The sequence below is a fragment of the Pseudophryne corroboree genome, chromosome 2 (genome assembly GCF_028390025.1).
Source record: "Pseudophryne corroboree isolate aPseCor3 chromosome 2, aPseCor3.hap2, whole genome shotgun sequence".
In the NCBI taxonomy this organism is placed as follows: domain Eukaryota; kingdom Metazoa; phylum Chordata; class Amphibia; order Anura; family Myobatrachidae; genus Pseudophryne; species Pseudophryne corroboree.
In genome coordinates, this window is record NC_086445.1 from 1,697,794 (window position 1) to 1,716,010 (window position 18,217).

Here is an 18,217-nt window from a genome sequence, read left to right on the forward strand (position 1 = left end):
AGAACTTACCTAGGAACCAGGCAGTACAGAACCAAACAACCACTGCAGGATAAAGAAGCGCTGGGCGAGTGCCCAGCATCCTCTATGGACTACGAGAAAAGGATTTACTGGTAGGTAATTAAAATCCTATTTTCTCTTACGTCGTAGAGGATGCTGGGGTCCATATTAGTACCATGGGGATGTACCAAAGCTCCCAGAACTGGAGGGAGAGCACGCAGGTTCCTGCAGAACTAACAAAAAACTGTATACACCTGGCGCCACCACCCTCAAAGTATTAGCAGCTAGTCTCGGGGATTAAGTTCCAATTCCCCCAAGTTTGATAGCAGAAAAAAAAGGAAAGAATGTGAGACAGCGCTAACTACTTTGACGTCTTTTTATATATGATTAAAACACAATTTCACAATATCACATATAAATACCGGCCAGTATTCTTTAAAATATACGTATACTCTAGTTAACTTTCTAAGAAAAACCAATATAGCTTATCCCTTTATAGAGCTGCTGAATCTAACACTCTATTTTTTACAATAGAGCTGCAGTGTTATATTGCAGAGGTAACCCTCTATCCTTTCTGGAGGCAAATGGACCGCTGTAATTTGTAATTACCTCTCACAGCTGCTCCTCTCAAATCTCTCCCGGGAAGCCGCCGATGCTAATTAGGAGGCGGAGAAACGCGTTTGTCACGAGCAAGACACCCGGGAGAGATTTGACCACTCCTGCAGCACTGTCTGCTAAGCCGACCGGCGCACACTCAATACAATACCCCAGTGCTAAGGGGGAATATAACGGACTCCACACTGTAGCCCGAGAACACAGGCAGAGCCACAAGTGAGAGGAGCAGCTGTGAGAGGTAATTGGTGCTTTGCATGGTGCACCTAAAAGAACTGTCTACATACCAACCAGCAGCTCATTTGGTCTATGTCATTAATGTGCTGGGAGGATTTGCTTTCTACTAACACGCTTAAATACTTATGCTTGGCACGCATTAAGAACTGCATATTACCTTTGAATTGATTGGTAGAGGTGCATGCTGTACCCGAAAAGAACTGTGCTGGAATTACCTACAGTGGGACTTCAATTTGCAAATTACAGCGGTCCATTTGCCTCCAGAAAGGATAGAGGGTTACCTCTGCAATATAACACTGCAGCTCTATTGTAAAAAATAGAGTGTTAGATTCAGCAGCTCTATAAAGGGATAAGCTATATTGGTTTTTCTTAGAAAGTTAACTAGAGTATACGTATATTTTAAAGAATACTGGCCGGTATTTATATGTGATATTGTGAAATTGTGTTTTAATCATATATAAAAAGACGTCAAAGTAATTAGCGCTGTCTCACATTCTTTCCTTTTTTCCTGCAGAACTGCTTGATCAAACTTGAGGTCATCAGAGGCCAAAATAAAACTTGGCAAACGTGTTTGATCCAGACCAAGTAGCTGCTCGGCAAAGCTGTACAGCCGAGACACGCCCAGGAAGAACCCACCTTACGAGTAGAGTGGGCCTTAACAGATTTTGGACACGGCAATCCTGCCGTAGAATATGCATGCTGGATAGTGAACCTGATCCAGCGGGAAATAGACTGTTTAGAAGCAGGACACCCAATTTTCTTGGGATCATAGAGGACAAACAGAGAGTCAGATTTTCTGTGACGTGCCGTCCTCTTCAGATAAATCTTCAAAGCCCTCACAACACCCAAGGCCTTTGAAGCAATTGAGGAGTCAGTAGCCACTGGCACCACAATAGGTTAGTTGATATGAAAAGCCGACACAACCTTAAGAAGGAACTGTTGACGAGTCCTGAGTTCCGCCCTATCTTCATGGAAGACCAGATAGGGACTTTTACAGGACAAAGCCCCCAATTCCGACACAAGTCGAGCCGAAGCCAAGGCCAACAAAGTTACCGCCTTCCACGTGAGAAACTTGATTTCAGCCTCCTGTAGAGGCTCAAACCAATCCGATTGCAGGAAATGCAACACCACATCAAGATCCCGGGGTGCCGTTGGCACCGCAAAGGGAGGCTGGATGTGCAGAACTCCTTTCAAAAAGGTTTGAACCTCAGGGGAGGACAGCCAATTGTTTCTGGAAGAAAATGGACAAAGCGGAGATCTGGACCTTGATGGAGCCCAATCTCAGGCCTACATCCACACCTGCTTGCAGGAAAAGGAGAAAACATCCAAGTTGAAACTCCACCACAGGAAATTTCTTGGATTCACACCAAGACACATTTTTTCCAAATTCAATGTTAATGTTTAGACCTCACCCCCTTCCTAGCCTGTATCAGGGTAGGAATAACCTAGCTCGGCATACCCTTCCGAGCTAAGATCTGGCGCTTAGCGCCATGCCGTCAAACGTAGCCGTGGTAAGTCTTGATAAGCGAACGGCCCCTGCAGTAGAAGATCCTCCCGAAGAGGTAGGGGCCTTGGATCTTCCAGCAGATTTGCGTACCAAGCCCTCCTTGGCCAGTCTGGAGCAATGAGGATTGCCAAAACTGTTGCTCTTTTTACAAGCTGTAGAACTCTTGGAATTAGAGGAAGTGGAGGGAATACATACACTGACGTGAACACCCACGGCGTTACTAGTGCGTCCACCGCCAGTGTCTGTGGGTCCCTCGACCTGGAACAGTACCTCCACAGCTTCTTGTTGAGGCGGGAGCCCATCATGTCTATGTGAGGAACTCCCCACCAACCGGTTACCTCCTCGAACACCTCCGGGTGGAGGCCCCATTCTCCTGGATGTAGATAGTGTCTGCTGAGGAAGTCCGCTTCCCAGATATCTACTCCTGGAATAAAGAATGCTGACATCGCCACAGCGTGCCTTTCTGCCCAGAGGAGGATTTTTGTCACCTCTGACATTGCAGCCCTGCTCTTCGTTCCGCCTTGTCAGTTTATGTAGGCCACTGTGGTCACGTTGTCCAAGTGCACCTGAACAGCCCAATCCCGTAGAAGGTGTGCTGCTTGAAGAAGGCCGTTGTATACGGCTCTTAGCTCCAGGATGTTTATCACAAGAAGGGACTACTGATCACCTTCCTTGGAAGGTCTCCCCTTGAGCGACTGCTCCCCAACCTCTTAGACTTGCATCTGTGGTTAGAAGGATCCAGTCCTGAACTCTGAACCTTCGGCCCTTCAGAAGGTGTGGTAGTTGTAGCCACTAGAGGAGCAAAATCCTGGCTTTCGGAGACAGACGTATCCTCTGGTGCATGTGTAGGTGAGATCCTGACCACTGGTCCAAGAGATTCAGTTGAAAGGATCGAGCATGAAACCTTCCATACTGCAGAGCCTCGTAGGAGGCAACTATCTTCCCCAGAAGGCGGATGCACTGATAAACCGACACCCTGGCAGGCTTCAAGACATCCCGGACCATGGTTTGAATCACCAACGCTTTCTCCACCGGTAGAAACACCCTCTGCACCTCCGTGTCGAGAATCATCCCCAGGAAAGACAGCCTCCTTGTCGGCTCCAGATGAGACTTTGGAAGGTTCAGAATCCAACCGTGCTCCTTGAGCAGATGCATCGTGAGAGCAATGGATCTTAACAACTTCTCCTTGGACGATGCCTTGATCAGCAGATAGTCCAGATATGGAACTATATTCACCCCCTGCTTGCTGCGGAGAACCATCATCTCTGCCATCACCTTTGTGAAGACCCTCGGTGCCGTGGAGAGACCGAACAGCAGTGCCTGAAACTGATAGTGATCGTCTAACAGTGCAAACCTGAGATAAGCCTGATGCGGCGACCAAATGGGAATGTGGAGGTATGCATCTGTCGAAGTCGGAAAATATTACAGTACACACATCACGTACAAACACCACATAGATGGCTTCCGGGCGCGTACTTATTCAGCCGTGCGTGCACATATTCGCAATTTGTGTATGGTCGCTCATTGGGTCCTGCGTATTAGCGCGTGGTATGAGTAATTACTGTGGAATTTGTACTCGCATGGAAAAGCCACAAAGACATATCATATATCTATTCCATATATTGCATAAATCACCCACTGTCTGCTTTCTCTTCTAATAGCATGAAGATGGGTCGCACATAAATTATACTCCCAGAGACTCAAATACAATGGCCTTATTTACACAAAGCTTTGAAATCCTATGAAGAAGGCAAATACCTTTGTTTACCTCTATTATTCTAGAGTAGCCCAGTATCTGCCGAAGACAATAAATACTGGATTGTCATTGTCTTATCTGAAGACAGGTCAAACAAGAAAGACAATATCCAGGAACCTAGGTTGACTGAAGAGAAACTCAATTAGCAATAGCTAACAAAATTACAAACCAGACATTTAGAAATCTGAGGTAATAACATTCATAGTCTAAACTCTTGGAGATTCCTAACACATTGTAATAACAGGAGTGTGTGTGTGTGTATGTATATATATATATATATATATATATATATATATATATATATTTATTTATTTTATTTTTTAAGTATGTGTATATAGATATATATGGATATATGTATATTTTGAGGATGGAAATAATCATATCACGTGTGGGATCATATTGTTCAGAGTCACGTAAACATTAATCTGGTGGGAATAAGAATATTATCATATATTACAACATTCAGTTATTAATAATACCAGATTTATGTATGATTAATGTGAGGGGTTTAACTGGTCATGGGGCGGGAACTCAGATGCAAACAACAGAAATCACATCTCAAGTCTTAGCCATCACCCACCTCTTGAGCTGACCAATGATCCCTGATGCACAGGATATGTCCCACCCCCGAACCAATGGAAGAAGAGCACACAGTGTCTATTGTATTATGTTTTGATCCACTGTATAAAAAGCCAGCTGCATGCCAGGTCACTATCACAGACTCTGAAGGTCATCTACCTTGATGACTGAGGACCGGACTGGGAAGCGCAGGCGAAACTAAAACGTATGTACCATTGACTGTAGCCATTTTTATATTGTATTGTATTGTTTATATTGTAACCCCCTGCAAGTAAAGAACAGTTGGTGGGTTAGACCCCAACATAGTTTTGAATTACAATTGGTGTCGTGTCCCATTTCCTTGCTAAGGTTTAAAGTGTATTTACAGCCACTCGGGCTGCTGCATCGTGCTAACAGCGTATAGGCCTGTGTACGCAAACTGTGTAGTCACTACACCCTTTCGGCGTACGTACGCAGAGTGCGTACACTGTACGATCTTGTGTACGTAAGGTTTGTGAACAAAATAAGGGTGAAAGGTTAATTACAGCGGCCGCAGCGGCTCAATATTAAAGTGTATTAAGTGTGTTTAAAGTATAGCTCTTAGTCCTGTATGTAAATCAACGTTTACACATCCTTGATACCCAGGGACACCAGGAACTCCCCCTCCGTCAGTCCTGAGATAACTGCCCTCAGAGACTCCATCTTGAATTTGAAGTCCCTGAGATAAGGGTTCAAAGATTTCAAGTTCAGAATTGGCCTTACTAAACCATCCGGCTTTGGTACCACAAAAGGTTCGAATAGTAACCCATGGCCAACTGATGAGGTGGAACTGGAACAATGACCTCGGACACTATCAATTTTCGGATAGCATCCAGTAGAATAGCTCTGTCTGCCGGCAAAGCCGGAAAGCCAGATTTGAAGAATCTGTGAGGTGGGAGAGTTTGAAACTCCAGCCTGTACCTCCGGGACACAATATCCTGTATCCAGGGGTCCAGGCCAGATGACACCCACACGTGGCTGAAATGCCGGAGTCTTGCTCCCACCTGACCTTCCTCCAGGCCTTGCGGTCCACCATCATGCTGAGGACTTTGAGGAACCAGAAGCAGGCTTCTGGTCCTGGGAACCTGCAGGAGCAGGCTTTTTGGATTTGGCACGACCACCTCTAAAGAAGGTGTGAGAGGGCTTGTTCTTTCTAGGCCTAGTGGGCCGAAAGGACTGGGACGTGATGGGAGTAAAAGGCTTCTTCATAGTCGGTGCAGCTGAGGGGGGGAAAGGAGACTTACCCGCGGTAGCCGTGGCAATCCACGCATCCAGCGCCTCCCCAAACAGAGCCTGTCCTGTATAGGGTAGGCTCTCCACACTTTTCCTGGATTCCGCGTCCGCAGACCATTGGTGCAGCCAGAGACCCCTGCAAGCAGAGACGGACATGGAGGAGATCCCCGCAGCCATGGAACCCAGATCCTTCATGGATTCTACCAGGAACCCTGTAGAATCCTGTATGTTACGTAAAAATAAATCAACATCACCTTTATCCATCGTAGTCAAGTCCTCCTGCAGAGTAACTGACCACTTTGCTATAGCTTTTGAAATCCACGCACAGGCAATAGTAGGCCACAGTATCGCCCCTGAAGCCGTGTATATGGATTTGTGCGTAGCATCCACTTTGCGATCTGCCGGATCTTTCAACGCGGTAGATCCCGGGACTGGTAAGACCACCTGTTTAGACAGCTTAGCGACAGAGGCGTCAACTATAGGCGGGGACTCCCATTTTTTTCTATCGTCTTCCGGGAAGGGAAAAGCAACCAGGACCCTATTAGGGATCTGGAATTTTTTCTCTGGGTTTTCCCAGGATTTTTCAAATATAGCATTTAATTCCTTAGATGCCGGGAAGGTGAGAGGGCTTTCTTACTGTCTGTGAAAAAGGCCTCCTCCACCTGCTCAGGAGGTGTGTCAGAAATATTTAACACATCCCGCATGGCCTTAATCATCAACTGCACCCCCTTAGATAGTGATGCCGTCCACCTCGACACATCCCCATCACCGTCTGCTGTGTGAGAATCGGTATTTGTGTCATACTGCATAATTTGGGCAAGAGCACGTTTGTGAGAATGTACCGCAGGGGGCCCCGAGGGAGCAGTATCAGACCATACTGCCATAGAGGACTGCATTATCTGAGTTGCATGCTCAGTCCTTGCAACCCTTTCAGAAATCTGAGAAATAGCCCCCCTGAGAGAGGCTAACCACTCCGGTTCTCTAGCAGGGATCTGCGCTACAACAGTTCAATCCTGATTACATGGAATGGGATCTTCCTGAGAAGATAAATCCTCTGCAGCATATGAGACATCTAGACATGTTTGCTTGTACACCCCACTCCACATACACACAGGGTAGGGCAAAGAAAGTTTCCCCCCCAAGAATGGCAGAGAGACACAGGGATTGGAGCCAACCCACACACAGGTATAGGGAGACCCTAAACCAGCGCTGACTGTGTCCCTTAATAAGTGACACAATCTTTACACAGCCTCCCCTCCCTTCTACAACCCCCTGGTACCGTACAGATAGCTGGAGGTGCTCTGGAGGGACTGCTCTTCCACTGGCAGCGTGTCTGCAGGCAGGAAAACGGCGCTTAACGCTGCTGGGTCCGGTCTGAGAAGAAGCTCCGCCCCCTTAATGGCGCTGTCTTCCCGCTCTTCCAAGATTATACTGGCCTGAGGATTTTGTGCTGGCTGAGATCCGCGGACCCCGACAGTCTTTCTGGTCAGTGTAGGGTTAAGTCGCCCCTCACAGAGCCGCACAGAGGTGGTCATTCCGAGTTGTTCGCTCGTTGCAGATTTTCGCTATGCTGCGATTTGTTGCTAAATGCGCATGGTACGCAGAGCGCATGCGCTAAGTTATTTAACACAAAACTTAGTAGATTTGCTGGTGTTCGTGCGACGCTTTTCAGTCGCTCTGCTGATTGGTGAGTGATTGACAGAAAAGGGGTGTTTCTGGGAGGAAACTGAGCGTTTTCCGGGAGTGTGCTAAAAAACGCAGGCGTGCCAGGGAAGAACGCAGGAGTGGCTGGAGAAATGGGGGAGTGGCTGGCCGAACGCAGGGCGTTTGTGACGTCAAACCAGGAACTAAACGGACTGAGCTGATCGCAGTGTAGGAGTAAGTCTCGAGCTACTCAGAATCTGCATAAAAAAATATTTATTCGCACTTCTGCTAAGCTAAGATACACTCCCAGAGGGCGGCGGCCTAGCGTGTGCAATGCTGCTAAAAGCAGCTAGTGAGCGAACAACTCGGAATGACCACCTGAGTACCGCTGAGCCTTCCTCGGAGCACAGTTAGTACTGCGCTCCTACCCTGTAGCTTCCATCGTCACACCGCCCCCCCCCCCCCCTCCCTTAGGGGGGTTGGCGACTCACTCACCACACTTCAGCTCTGCTGGTGCGAGCGTTCCCCTGCGGCAGGGAGCGATCTATCCCCTCTGGAGCTCAGTGTCCTGTCAGCGGAGACAGTGGCTCAGACCCCGCAGGGCGGACACTACTCCTCCCCTCAGTCCCATGCGGCAGGGAGGCTGTGGTCAGCAGCCTCCCTGTAAAAAAAACAAACTCTAAATAAACTTTTCTTAGAGAAGCTCTGTAGAGCTCCCCTAGCTGTGACCAGCTCATCTGGGCACATTTTCTAAACTGAGTCTGGTAGGAGGGGCATAGAGGGAGGAGCCAGCCCACACTCTCAAACTCTTAAAGTGCCAATGGCTCCTGGTGGACCCGTCTATACCCCATGGTACTAATGTGGACCCCAACATCCTCTAGGACGTAAGAGAAATTACAGTTACATTGTGTCATTAAAGAATTGTTACAATCACTTTGTATCATTGTTACACTGTACCATTATACTGCATAATTATCACTGTTACAATGTAGCATTATAACATCAAGTCATACTGTAACATTATGTTATTACAGTAATTTGTCCAAGTAGTCACACTGCACCATTACGTTACACTGTAGCATTATATTATTACAGTCACATTGTGGCATTCTAATGCGATATAAATATATATTTATATGTAAGCACTCACGCATTACTAATTCTCTCACTTCCCGATATGTCAGGAAGAAGAAATGTAACACAGGGATTCTTCAGGTGAGAAATAGGAAAACTATGTAATTAGAAATTTAATAAACCTCCCCTAAGGGGATGAAAAGGGGGTGACATAATGACATTACCGATGCGTGGCTTGCGTTGCGGGAACGATACCGCCCAAACAGACAATCGGATCAGAATTTGGATAGCACCTCCAGTGTGTAGAATATAATAAACTACAATAATGCTCCTGGTACTTTTTACCGTATCTGCTACGGGCGCTCCTCGGGTAACGCCAAGAACCATGGATTAATATTTACTTACATTAAGACGTCTCAAATTTACATCTCTATATATTACCAAGATTACTAATACTCATCTATATGTACAACCGTGACAATCAGACACTCCCGTGCGGAGAATGGGTAGAACAGACAGTTACTTTTATTTTAGAATTAGGGGTAAATTTACTATCATTCGTGTTCATCTGAGTTGGCCGTCAGTTCCATCCTGGTAATTTACTAAACACAAAACACAGCAGTCTTTGCTCAGACATGAGAAACACGGCAGAACAGAGGTGTACAGGAGGAACAAATACACCATCGGCCAAACGCGGGAGGCTTTCCATAGACACCACTACAACACGGAAATTACCAACTACATCCGTGCATCGGCTGAAAGTGCACTTCTCATATAGACGTCCCCTGAGCAGCGGATCAGTCAGTCCCCTGAGCAGCGTGTACAGAGAAGGCTGGGCGGATCAGTCAGTCCCCTGAGCAGCGTGCACAGAGAAGGCTGCGCGGATCAGTCAGTCCCCTGAGCAGCGTGCACAGAGAAGGCTGTGCGGATCAGTCAGTCCCCTGAGCAGCGTGTACAGAGAAGGCTGCGCCGATCAGTCAGTCCCCTGAGCAGCGTGTACAGAGAAGGCTGGGCGGATCAGTCAGTCCCCTGAGCAGCGTGTTCAGAGAAGGTTGGGCGGATCAGTCAGTCCCCTGAGCAGCGTGTTCAGAGGAGGCTGGGCGGATCAGTCAGTCCCCTGAGCAGCGTGATCAGAGGAGGCTAGGCGGATCAGTCAGTCCCCTGAGCAGCGTGATCAGAGGAGGCTGGGCGGATCAGTCAGTCCCCTGAGCAGCGTGTACAGAGAAGGCTGGGCGGATCAGTCAGTCCCCTGAGCAGCGTGTACAGAGAAGGCTGGGCGGATCAGTCAGTCCCCTGAGCAGCGTGTACAGAGAAGGCTGCGCGGATCAGTCAGTCCACTGAGCAGCGTGTACAGAGAAGGCTGGGCGGATCAGTCAGTCCCCTGAGCAGCGTGTTCAGAGAAAGTTGGGCGGATCAGTCAGTCCCCTGAGCAGCGGATCAGTCAGTCCCCTGAGCAGCGTGTACAGAGAAGGCTGGGCGGATCAGTCAGTCCCCTGAGCAGCGTGATCAGAGGAGGCTGGGCGGATCAGTCAGTCCCCTGAGCAGCGTGTACAGAGAAGGCTGGGAGGATCAGTCAGTCCCCTGAGCGGCGTGTACAGAGAAGGCTGGGGGATCAGTCAGTCCCCTGAGCAGCGTGTACAGAGAAGGCTGGGCGGATCAGTCAGTCCCCTGAGCGGCGTGTACAGAGAAGGCTGGGCGGATCAGTCAGTCCCCTGAGCAGCGTGTACAGAGAAGGCTGGGCGGATCAGTCAGTCCCCTGAGCAGCGTGTACAGAGAAGGCTGGTCAGATCAGTCAGTCCCCTGAGCAGCATGTACAGAGAAGGCTGCGGGGATCAGTCAGTCCCCTGAGCAGCGTGTACAGAGAAGGCTGGGCGGATCAGTCAGTCCCCTGAGCAGCGTGTACAGAGAAGGCTGGGCGGATCAGTCAGTCCCCTGAGCAGCGTGTACAGAGAAGGCTGCGGGGATCAGTCAGTCCCCTGAGCAGCGTGTACAGAGAAGGCTGGGGGATCAGTCAGTCCCCTGAGCAGCGTGTACAGAGAAGGCTGGGAAGATCAGTCAGTCCCCTGAGCAGCGTGTACAGAGAAGGCTGGGCGGATCAGTCAGTCCCCTGAGCAGTGTGTACAGAGAAGGCTGGGCGGATCAGTCAGTCCCCTGAGCAGCGTGTACAGAGAAGGCTGGGCGGATCAGTCAGTCCCCTGAGCAGCGTGTACAGAGAAGGCTGGGCGGATCAGTCAGTCCCCTGAGCAGCGGATCAGTCAGTCCCCTGAGCAGCGTGTACAGAGAAGGCTGGGCGGATCAGTCAGTCCCATGAGCAGCGTGTACAGAGAAGGCTGGGCGGATCAGTCAGTCCCCTGAGTAGCGTGTACAGAGAAGGCTGGGCGGATCAGTCAGTCCCATGAGCAGCGTGTACAGAGAAGGCTGGGCGGATCAGTCAGTCCCCTGAGCAGCGTGTACAGAGAAGGCTGGGCGGATCAGTCAGTCCCCTGAGCAGCGGATCAGTCAGTCCCCTGAGCAGCGTGTACAGAGAAGGCTGGGCGGATCAGTCAGTCCCATGAGCAGCGTGTACAGAGAAGGCTGGGCGGATCAGTCAGTCCCCTGAGTAGCGTGTACAGAGAAGGCTGGGCGGATCAGTCAGTCCCATGAGCAGCGTGTACAGAGAAGGCTGGGCGGATCAGTCAGTCCCCTGAGCAGCGTGTACAGAGAAGGCTGGGCGGATCAGTCAGTCCCCTGAGCAGCGTGTACAGAGAAGGCTGGGCGGATCAGTCAGTCCCCTGAGCAGCGTGTACAGAGAAGGCTGGGGGATCAGTCAGTCCCCTGAGCAGCGTGTACAGAGAAGGCTGGGGGATCAGTCAGTCCCCTGAGCGGCGTGTACAGAGAAGGCTGGGGGATCAGTCAGTCCCCTGAGCGGCGTGTACAGAGAAGGCTGGGAGGATCAGTCAGTCCCCTGAGCGGCGTGTACAGAGAAGGCTGGGGGATCAGTCAGTCCCCTGAGCAGCGTGTACAGAGAAGGCTGGGCGGATCAGTCAGTCCCCTGAGCAGCGTGTACAGAGAAGGCTGGGCGGATCAGTCAGTCCCCTGAGCAGCGTGTACAGAGAAGGCTGGGCGGATCAGTCAGTCCCCTGAGCAGCGTGTACAGAGAAGGCTGGTCAGATCAGTCAGTCCCCTGAGCAGCATGTACAGAGAAGGCTGCGGGGATCAGTCAGTCCCCTGAGCAGCGTGTACAGAGAAGGCTGGGCGGATCAGTCAGTCCCCTGAGCAGCGTGTACAGAGAAGGCTGCGGGGATCAGTCAGTCCCCTGAGCAGCGTGTACAGAGAAGGCTGCGGGGATCAGTCAGTCCCCTGCAGGCTTCTCTGTGTGACAGTATAAGAAAGTGTTAGAATAAAATAAAAGCTGTGTGGAGTCCGCCCTCCTAAGCGTGACCAGCCCCGGGATCTTTGAGACCTGATTCCAAACATACGGTGAAAAGGGACGTAGGGGTTCACTAGCCAAGGAGGTAACGCCACAGCCGGGAGACACCTTTATACTGGTCCCTGTGGCCGTAGCCTTACTCCACCAACTAGACAGCCCTGGCTGGGGTTCCCTGGGGGTGTGGGGACCCTCCCAAAAAAGGGGCGCCCCCAGGGTCAGGGCAGAAGCACGAAGCTATGCTCACTACCCATGCGCTGTGGGTGGCAAGTTCATAGCATTAAGAATATTGTGTTTTACTTGTGACACTACAGGTCCCAGCAAGCATCCCCTGTATGTTAGTACAGATGTATCCACCGTTATCTTGAGTAGTTTTCTGTGCCTAGTCACAACATGACTTATTAGCATAAACCCTTCATCTATTGTTCTCATCTGCAAGATAAATGTGGAGACATCTGTACTTTAAGAACCACAGGTACCAGCATGCCCTTTAATGCCCCGCATGCTGATGCTTGTGGTCCTCCAAATACAGACACTAACATTGTAGCGTTATTACACCGACACTGTAGCACTATACAGGTATTACACCGACACTGTAGCACTATACAGGTATTACACCGACACTGTAGCACTATACAGGTATTACACCGACACTGTAGCACTATACAGGTATTACACCGACACTGTAGCACTATACAGGTATTACACCGACACTGTAGCACTATACAGGTATTACACCGACACTGTAGCACTATACAGGTATTACACCGACACTGTAGCACTATACAGGTATTACACTGACACGCTGTAGCACTATACAGGTATTACACTGACACGCTGTAGCACTATACAGGTATTACACTGACACGCTGTAGCACTATACAGGTATTACACTGACACGCTGTAGCACTATACAGGTATTACACTGACACGCTGTAGCACTATACAGGTATTACACTGACACGCTGTAGCACTATACAGGTATTACACTGACACGCTGTAGCACTATACAGGTATTACACTGACACGCTGTAGCACTATACAGGTATTACACTGACACGCTGTAGCACTATACAGGTATTACACTGACACGCTGTAGCACTATACAGGTATTACACTGACACGCTGTAGCACTATACAGGTATTACACTGACACGCTGTAGCACTATACAGGTATTACACTGACACGCTGTAGCACTATACAGGTATTACACTGACACGCTGTAGCACTATACAGGTATTACACTGACACGCTGTAGCACTATACAGGTATTACACTGACACGCTGTAGCACTATACAGGTATTACACTGACACGCTGTAGCACTATACAGGTATTACACTGACACGCTGTAGCACTATACAGGTATTACACTGACACGCTGTAGCACTATACAGGTATTACACTGACACGCTGTAGCACTATACAGGTATTACACTGACACGCTGTAGCACTATACAGGTATTACACTGACACGCTGTAGCACTATACAGGTATTACACTGACACGCTGTAGCACTATACAGGTATTACACTGACACGCTGTAGCACTATACAGGTATTACACTGACACGCTGTAGCACTATACAGGTATTACACTGACACGCTGTAGCACTATACAGGTATTACACTGACACGCTGTAGCACTATACAGGTATTACACTGACACGCTGTAGCACTATACAGGTATTACACTGACACGCTGTAGCACTATACAGGTATTACACTGACACGCTGTAGCACTATACAGGTATTACACTGACACGCTGTAGCACTATACAGGTATTACACTGACACGCTGTAGCACTATACAGGTATTACACTGACACGCTGTAGCACTATACAGGTATTACACTGACACGCTGTAGCACTATACAGGTATTACACTGACACGCTGTAGCACTATACAGGTATTACACTGACACGCTGTAGCACTATACAGGTATTACACTGACACGCTGTAGCACTATACAGGTATTACACTGACACGCTGTAGCACTATACAGGTATTACACTGACACGCTGTAGCACTATACAGGTATTACACTGACACGCTGTAGCACTATACAGGTATTACACTGACACGCTGTAGCACTATACAGGTATTACACTGACACGCTGTAGCACTATACAGGTATTACACTGACACGCTGTAGCACTATACAGGTATTACACTGACACGCTGTAGCACTATACAGGTATTACACTGACACGCTGTAGCACTATACAGGTATTACACTGACACGCTGTAGCACTATACAGGTATTACACTGACACGCTGTAGCACTATACAGGTATTACACTGACACGCTGTAGCACTATACAGGTATTACACTGACACGCTGTAGCACTATACAGGTATTACACTGACACGCTGTAGCACTATACAGGTATTACACTGACACGCTGTAGCACTATACAGGTATTACACTGACACGCTGTAGCACTATACAGGTATTACACTGACACGCTGTAGCACTATACAGGTATTACACTGACACGCTGTAGCACTATACAGGTATTACACTGACACGCTGTAGCACTATACAGGTATTACACTGACACACTGTAGCACTATACAGGTATTACACTGACACACTGTAGCACTATACAGGTATTACACTGACACACTGTAGCACTATACAGGTATTACACTGACACACTGTAGCACTATACAGGTATTACACTGACACACTGTAGCACTATACAGGTATTACACTGACACACTGTAGCACTATACAGGTATTACACTGACACACTGTAGCACTATACAGGTATTACACTGACACACTGTAGCACTATACAGGTATTACACTGACACACTGTAGCACTATACAGGTATTACACTGACACACTGTAGCACTATACAGGTATTACACTGACACACTGTAGCACTATACAGGTATTACACTGACACACTGTAGCACTATACAGGTATTACACTGACACACTGTAGCACTATACAGGTATTACACTGACACACTGTAGCACTATACAGGTATTACACTGACACACTGTAGCACTATACAGGTATTACACTGACACACTGTAGCACTATACAGGTATTACACTGACACACTGAGCATTCTACAGGTATTACACTGACACACTGTAGCATTCTACAGATATTACACTGACACACTGTAGCATTCTACAGATATTACACTGACACACTGTAGCATTCTACAGGTATTACAGACACACTGTAGCATTATACAGGTATTACAGACACACTGTAGCATTATACAGGTATTACACTGACACACTGTAGCATTATACAGGTATAACAGACACACTGTAGCATTATACAGGTATTACAGACACACTGTAGCATTATACAGGTATTACAGACACACTGTAGCATTATACAGGTATTACAGACACACTGTAGCATTATACAGGTATAACAGACACACTGTAGCATTATACAGGTATTACAGACACACTGTAGCATTATACAGGTATTACAGACACACTGTAGCATTATACAGGTATTACAGACACACTGTAGCATTATACAGATATTACAGACACACTGTAGCATTATACAGATATTACAGACACACTGTAGCATTCTACAGGTATTACAGACACACTGTAGCATTCTACAGGTATTACAGACACACTGTAGCATTCTACAGGTATTACAGACACACTGTAGCATTATACAGGTATAACAGACACACTGTAGCATTATACAGGTATTACACTGACACACTGTAGCATTCTACAGGTATTACAGACACACTGTAGCATTCTACAGGTATTACAGACACACTGTAGCATTATACAGGTATTACAGACACACTGTAGCATTATACAGGTATAACAGACACACTGTAGCATTATACAGGTATTACAGACACACTGTAGCATTATACAGGTATAACAGACACACTGTAGCATTATATTACAGGTATTACAGACACATTGTAGTATTATACTCACTGACTGCTATCTCTCCACTCCCAGCACACGTGTTATTGCCATAGAGACTGAGATAGTGGGGAGAGCGGCTTTGCATGGACAGCGCTCCCTCTGGAGGTGGATGACCCGCATTACTCGTTCCTATGGTGTTACAAGAGCCATAGAGAGGACTGTCTACCCAGCGCTCCCTCTGGTGGTGGAGGACTGACGGCTGTCTGTGAGACGTAGCTTGGTCTTTGGTAAAATGGCGGACTGCAGTATCTGAGGACATCTCTGGGCTGTAGAGTATATGTACTGGAGAGAGATAAAGTGCCAGCCAATCAGTTCCTAGCTGTCAGTTATCATACACAGCCTGTGACATGGCAGCTAGGAGCTGGTTGGCTGGTGTTTTGTCTGTCTCCAAGGCTTAGTACATCTCCCCCTGTATACGAGGCAGAAGTTTGGATGAAGTAACTCTATAACAATGATATTATGGCTTATAGCTTTTATTATTATTATTATTATTATTATTATACTGCTGGCGGGTTGTAGGCTGATGTGTCAGTGTTCACAATATTTCCACCGATAAGCTGAACGTCTCATCTCCCCAGGATGTGTCGGCAATGAGACATGACGTATCGCAGCTATGTATCATTACTTTCTCTCAGGTGCACAGGCAGAAAGTGTAAGAGGTAAAGTGATCGTCTGCCATATACCGGAGAGCCTATAGGCCATAGTTGTCGCCGCCGTATCTCCCTGTAGGCGCGGGGACTCCTCTGCTGCGCTACCCTGCCCATAGAATAAGGCACACCTGGCGCAGGAAGCACCAGGGAACGGCAATATACAGTGATATAGGGCAGCCAATCAGCAAGTGGCTCACATCTGTCCACTGCTGATCCTCCGATGAATGCCAATGTTTGTCTGGCAGCACAGATGGTGTAGTGGTTAGCATTACTGCATCACAGAACTGAGGTCATGGATTCTATTCCCACCTTGGCCCTGTGTGGAGTTTGTATATTCTCCCCGTACTTGCGTGGGTTTCCTCCGGGTACTCGGGTTTCTCCCACAATCCAAAAATATACTGGTATCTTACCCCTAGTGTGAATGTGTGTACATGTGGTAGGGAATATCATACCTCCCAACTTTTCTATTCTATAAAGAGAGACACACGCGCGGCTTTGCTGCACTGTCGAAAAAGGAGTGTGGCCTAATAAAGGGGTGTGGTTTCACGGATGACCCGCTGTCACAAGCCATGCCCCCGTTTTCATCAGTGAGGGGGCATGCCCAGCGCTCTGTGAGCCGCTGGCATGTCCCCTCTCCCTCTGACTCCAGTGAATAGACGCTGTGCACATGCGCACAGCGTCTATTCACCGTTGCTCTGCTAAGCAGGGCAGCGAGAGACAGAGCCTCCCAACTGCCCCCCCCCCCCCCCCCCACCGCGGGACACTGCGGCCCGCGGGTGGGACAGCGGAACAGTCCCCAAAAAACGGGACTGTCCCGCGAAGATCGGGACAGTTGGGAGGTATGGAATATAGAGTGTAAGCTCCACTGGGGCAGGGACTGATATGAATGGCCAAATATTCTCTGTACTGCGCTGCGGAATATGTATGCTCTATATAAAAAAATGGTAATAAATAAATGTCTGATTGGCTGGAACAGAATACAGACGTTACCATTTCTCCAGCCTTCCCTGCGCCGGCTTTCCCCATTGCCGTACACCACCTACACAAACCTACCGTAATGCGAATTCTCCTGTTATACCGGCCTGATTATCACCTTATCCCCAAACTTCATGGAGCTCACTTACAGTTGGCAGCGTCTGTGGCGAATTGTACCCGGAGAATGGGATTGATTCTGAGCGGGTCGTGGAGTCTCTGCATGATGCTGCGATAGCTGATGTTACTACATTATGCTAATGCCATGCCGTACACCGCTCTGTCCACTGCCGCCATTAGTATAGGCACTTATACTAGCCCCACGCCGTGTGCCAGAGACGTCTCAGAGTAGCACAGAGCGCTAGCTACACGCCCTTTGCCGCCATTATGATTGGTGCTTGAAAAAGCCCACAAACCATCGCATTATCGCCACCCACTTCCCACCACAGATAGATGTAGGCAAGAATAGGATGGAGATCAGCAGAAATGTGTGGCTTTGCCTCTGCGTATACGCGATGCACTAATATAAGCCTGACGCAGAATCTGCTCCAAAGTGCGCACATGGGTGGTCATTCCGAGATGTTCGCTCGTTGC

At 48.3% G+C, this 18,217-nt stretch overlaps 1 protein-coding gene across 1 annotated transcript in view; it reads right to left on the reverse strand.

The window, feature by feature from the left end:
• Positions 1-16,226, reverse strand: part of RRP8 (ribosomal RNA processing 8) — a 35,463-nt gene extending 19,237 nt beyond the window's left edge. The window contains exon 1 of the mRNA XM_063950782.1: positions 16,011-16,226. The gene's annotated coding sequence lies outside the window, so the exon portion shown is untranslated. The remainder of the gene's footprint in view (positions 1-16,010) is intronic.
• Positions 16,227-18,217: the final 1,991 nt, after the last annotated feature.